The following is a 6000-nucleotide window of genomic DNA, read 5'->3' on the forward strand; positions in this document are numbered from 1 at the left end:
GGGCATGGGCACCACAATCTGGAAGCAAATGGAATACACAAGAACTTACAGGCTGGAAATCAGGTTGCCCAAGATGAATGCTGTTAAATATGAGGTCATTGGAACCTAAAGGCGAGTGATTGCAGGTGGGATATGGTAAAGTAAGGACCACCAAGACAGGAGGAACTGTTTGGATTTACAAGTGGGATGATCAAGAGGAGGCTTGTTCTGAGCTCTATTCTGGGCTTGATTACAGTGAAAGGTGTACATAGTATAAAAACCACCATCCCCTTTTCTGTGGTTTCACTGTTAAAGGAAAGGATTCACAAATTCAGCAACAACGCTTAAATTTATAATTGTAATTGCTTAGAATACAGCATTTGGAAGAATTACTATTTTTTATATATATTTTTTATATTTATCTTCAGGTGGAGTGGGAGGAAGGGAGAGAGACAGAAACATCTATGTAAGAGAGACACATTGACTGGTTGCCTCCTGTATGACCCGACCAGGGCCAGGGATGAATCGTAACTTAGGTACATGCCCTTGATGAGAATTGAACCCGTGACTCTGGTCTGGGGGCCAATGCTCTAATCTCTGAGTCAAACCAGCCAGGGCTGCAAGAATTATTTTAGGGCATGAGTTTGATTCTCCTGTTGGTAGAACATCATCATATTCTGTCACAGCTATCTGTAGCCATCTGGTCACCTTATATACACCTGTTGTCCCTCAGTGTGCAAGAGTGAGAGACTGACATGGATCAATTGAAATCTAAACCTTCCAGAAAACAACTCCAACTAACATGCTCAAACTCCTCACCTCAGTTAATATTATTAGTTTTGGCAACAATTCAAATAATACCTGCCTAATAGGGTAGGTATCATTATTCCTGCTTTATAGGTTATTTTAAGCAAGAAAACATTGTAAGCAAGTACTACATCGCTTTGGTGCAATTCATCATCTTTTCATCGTAAATCAATACGAACGGTGCCTCCACAGAAGAGTACAAATGCAAATTATATGTGATAAAAGCAAGTGCATAGATTTTTTTCTATGCCCTTTTCTAAATGCAAAATTTAAGACAGTCTTTAGTGAAATACTTAAAACTATATTTTAAGTCATATATTTAAGAATCACTTTTACTTTCTTTGGAGATCACAGTGAGATATGTGTATGTAGTTTTAAGCTAATCAATTTATATACTAACTTTTTTATAATTAGAGTTTGTAATTATAATAGTAATTAGTGTTCCCCCAAACCAGCAAAAAGGATTATAAGGAAGTTTGGAACTGTATATTTTAACCTTTAAACCTGAGATAAGCATTTCTTAATAATGTTGCCTGCAGTTAAAGATAAAATTGGAGCCCTGGCCGGTTTGGCTCAGCGGTTAGAGCGTCGGCCTGCGATCTGGAGAGACCCGGGTTCGGTTCCCGCTAAGGGCACATACTTCGGTTGTAGTTTGTCCCCGGCCCTGGTTGGTCGTGCGGGTGGCAGCCACTCGATGTGTCCCTTCACATCGATGTTTCTCACTCTCTCTCCCTTCCTCTCTCTCCCTCCCACTCTATCTGTACAAAAAATGGAAAAATATCCTTGGGTGAGGATAAAAAAAAAAAAAAAAAATGGAATTGTGTGGGGAAGCCGCATTTTAGAGGCGTTCAAGAGTTATGAGTTCAGAGAGTTGGAATGGACATAAATCCACCAGCCAGGCAGCCATCAGAGACTATGGCCAACACACACACTCCCAAAACATGTCTACGGTAATCTCAGAATTAGACGAACCACTGGTTCTCAAAATTTACTGCATATCTAAATGGCCTACGGAGATTTTTAAAGCCTCAATACCCAGACCACATACCAGACCAATTGAATTGTATCTCCATCAGTGGGATTCTGGTCTCAGTATTTTTGTAAGCTCCCCCAGTGAGTTCAGTTTCAAAGCCAGTGGCTTAGACCACCAAGCCAACACATTTAATCCAATGAATATGGCTAGAGCCCTTATATGGAGTGAAGATATAAAAGTCACAATACAAAGGCATCTGTGGCAAGTAAGAACTTGTCAAGTCCCAAAGGTAGTGCCTAGAAGGTAGATAGATTATTTCTAGTAGAGCCAAACCTGGTGGAAATGCATTGCATTTTAGAGCACTTAATATGGGCTTAGATTTTTGGCCTGAACATCCCATGTGATGTGAACAGCCTTAGCAAAGTCAGAAAGAAACAAAAGTGCAGACTGTGTTCCTGGTTCAATGAACTCAGATTTAGCTTGAATGCATGTTTCTAGCAGAGGAGTTGAATTTTGTACTAGTAGAAAAGTTTGGTATAGGGACTCATGAATGATGTACTGAAGACCTCATCTTTGCACTGATGAACTTTGTAATAACTTTAAAAAAATGATTATTAGTGTCAGGATTTAGAAATATTAGTCTGCAATGATATAAGTATAGAATAGATTGGAGATGGAAGACCTAGACCAAAGAACATTAGAAGGATGTTTTGCTCACCAAGGATAATGATGATAATAGCATGAAATAGGGTTGTGTTACTGAAAATAAAAAGGAAGAAATGAATGCAATCAATACTACAGCACAAAATCCTACACCAATAATATAGCCTAGACACCCAAGAATTTTTGAGTGTCCAAAGCACCAGCATTGGTATTCTATAATTGAATGTATTATGGTTTGATAGGGAATTGCAGTAACTAGTCATTTACACTTTGAATGACCTATGCCCTCGAATATGCTAATTAATATTTTAAGATTCATATTCCTGTGGCTTTGATATGCAGAATGACCCATTAACCATAAAATATCAGGAAATCACTCTTTATAGAATGGTTGATTTGAGTCTCCACATATCTAGCTTGGGGGGAAAATTATTTAATTGGCTCATCTTATTGACATCATTTTAGTAGAGTTAAAAAAAAAAGATGAGTCAAAGAGGAAGAAATAAATTTTTAGGAAAATAAGTAGGTATATGTGATCTTTTGTGCTTCTCTCCATGTTAGATTGCTTAAGTAAGATAATATATGTATATATGTATGATATGTAAATAATTCACAATATCTAGATTAATCTACAAATGGAAACATCAGTGTAACCAGCAAATCATTCTTGACATTTGTTTGCATTTTAGGGAATTTAACATTTCAGGTAACTCCTGCTTAGAAACAAGATCACTGTTTCTCCCCCGTTTAGAGAGGTGGTCTTTAATCATCATCATTGGAAGTTTTGCGTAAGGCAAACACCTTTATTTCATCATAAAGGTAAGGTCTTGTCATTTTTAACCATCAGCACTGGTTAATGTTGGATATGTACATAAACTGTAATTTTCACAACATATCCTTATACACATCAGTTACATAATTCAGTAGAAGACCTGTCTCTAATTTCATACTGTTCCTATGGAATACTTGTCCTGTCAAACACACCACCTTTATAGATATATGCTTTTTAACATTAGCATTAAAATGAACAGAGATAATAATTCCCATGAATCCTTTGTATTCTACAATTTTATAGAATAACAAAAAAGTGCCAGAAAAACAGAAGCAAGTGGCAGCTTCGGAAAATGTAACATTTAAAAAAATTTTTTAATTGATTTTAGAGAGAGAGGAAGTGAGAGGGAGAGATAGAAACATCAATGAGAGAGAACATTGATTGTCCATCTCCTGCATGCACCCCACTGGGGATCAGGCCCACAACCTGGGCTTATGTCCTGACCAGGAATCAAACCAGCAACCTCTTGGTTCGTGGGTCAATGCTCAACCACTGAGCTACACTGGCTGGACAGAAAACGTAACAACATTTAGATCCTGGAACTACAAATCACTCCATAGGACCCCAGAACAACTCATTCATGCACTAGCTTTATGGTGTATCCTTTGGGTCACAACTTTTGCTAGATAGCTTACTGCAAAAGCTCCATAATTATCCATTCACTCATCTACTCACAAAATCTTTCATTCAGCAAGCATTTTTTAAAATTTATCTTCAGATAGAGTAGGAGGGGGAGAGAGAAACATTGATGTTTACAATCGAGATCCATGCCCTTCGCTGGAATCAAACCTGGGACTCTTCAGTCTGTGGGCTGATGCTCTAACCACTGAGCCAAAGTGGCCAAGGCTCAGCAAGTATTTTCAAACATCCTCTCTGTGTCAGGCACTGAGTGCAAACACAAAGGAAAACCCATTGCAGCTGCTACTGCTCAAAGAATTTAGACCAACAAAGGAAGCGTGAGACAGTTAGACATTATCTTAACAAGAGTGATGAGTGTCAATAGAAAAAATTTATTCTCAACCTTAAGTGTGCATCAGAATCACCTGGAAGGCTTGTAAAACAAGGATGGCTGGGTCCTACCTCTGGAGATGCTGATTCAGTAGGTTTTGCATGAGGCCTGAAAATGTATATTTCTAACAAGCTCTCAGGTGCTAATGCCAGGGGTCTGGGGAAGCACAGCTTCACTGTGCAAAATCCGGCAGCAGAAGCCTGTAAACAGCAGTGGGCATTCTGTGAGTAGGTGGATTTAACCTGCTCAGGCGAGGGGGTGATGATGAGGGACAGCTTCTTGTCACTTGGCTTGAAAGGCTGGATTCAAGTAGGTGAGGGCATTCCAGGCTGAGGAAATGAAACTACCCGAATCAAAGGCATGCTTGCCAAGTTTGCCTGTTCACTCACTCACTGGGAAAGCCTGGTGAATTCATTCACTAGAGGTGACAAGTCCCCCAGGAGGATCCTCTCATGGAGAAAATGTAGGAAACACTGAAGCAAGGCATGGAGTATGAAAAAATGTATTATTTCAGAGAAGTCCTGATACAGAATTTTTTGGGTGAAGAGGAGCAGTGGAGGGCTGTTAACTAATCTGTGACTAGAACACATGGGTTGCCAGTTAAACACAGGACATCAGTTAAGTTTGAATTTCAGATAAACAAATAATAGTTTTTTCATTTGTTTGTTTTTAGTATAATATGTCCCATGAGACATTTGGGACACACTAAAAAAATTTTTGTTTAATTTAAATTCAATTTTAACTGGGGATTCTATATTTTTATTTGCTAAATATGTTGACTCTAAGAATGTAGGGTGTGTGTCATGTGGAAGAAGGACCAGAAGAGATGAAACTGAAACAATATTAAATGATGTATCATTTAATAGGATAATATAATATTATTTTCTTGGGGGCTGATGCAGATTCAGCATGGAACTAAGGAGACTGAATTTTCAGAGCCCCTTGCTTACATGGGTCCTTCTAGGCAGTGCTCACATCACCACAGGTTTATATAAAACTTGCTAACGTAGGATAATTTGTGTTTTGTTTTTTTTTTCTTACAAAGGACTTCTAAATTTTATATGCTTCAGGCCCCACAAAATATTGATCTGCCTCTGCATGTGAGACCATCGTTGGTATCAGTTAAAACATCCAAAGGATATTGGCACTAACTCTAAGGTGAAGTATTAACCACAATCAAAACCCAGACCAATTGAAGTCCTTTTTCTTCCTTTCTCCTTAAGAGGAACTACTCAAAGTCCAAAGGGCTTCAACACTGGCAAAATGAAACATATTCTTTAAATTATCTTAGATGTATGCAGTCGGTTTGCCAGTGAAGTAGAGAGAAAATTCCACTTCCCAGAGATGTTTGACCGTGGGGCCCTATGTTCATGGAACATCTTAAAGAACTAATGTTCTGTGGAGCAAATTTTAGGAAATGTCATATTGGAGAAGCTTACCCTTAATACTGATGTGCAGATGAACATTTCTTCCATTTTTAAGGGAAGCAGTATGAACAGGCCTGTACAGAAATTAGTTCTCATTTCCTAAATAATATTGCTGCCTTCTAGATAATCAAAGTGATTTATGTCCTTACAGAAGAGTAGAATACTTCAGGGAAAATGACTCATCAACATGGGTAACTTGATTGAGAGTCTGGTGTTTGTTAAAAACAATACAGAGCTGATTTTGCTCTTTGGTTCCAGCAGAAATTCATAAAATTGGAAGTAAATAAATAAAAACCAAGTTGAAGTAGAC

The sequence above is a fragment of the Molossus molossus genome, unplaced genomic scaffold (genome assembly GCF_014108415.1).
Source record: "Molossus molossus isolate mMolMol1 unplaced genomic scaffold, mMolMol1.p scaffold_m16_p_8, whole genome shotgun sequence".
NCBI lineage: Eukaryota > Metazoa > Chordata > Mammalia > Chiroptera > Molossidae > Molossus > Molossus molossus.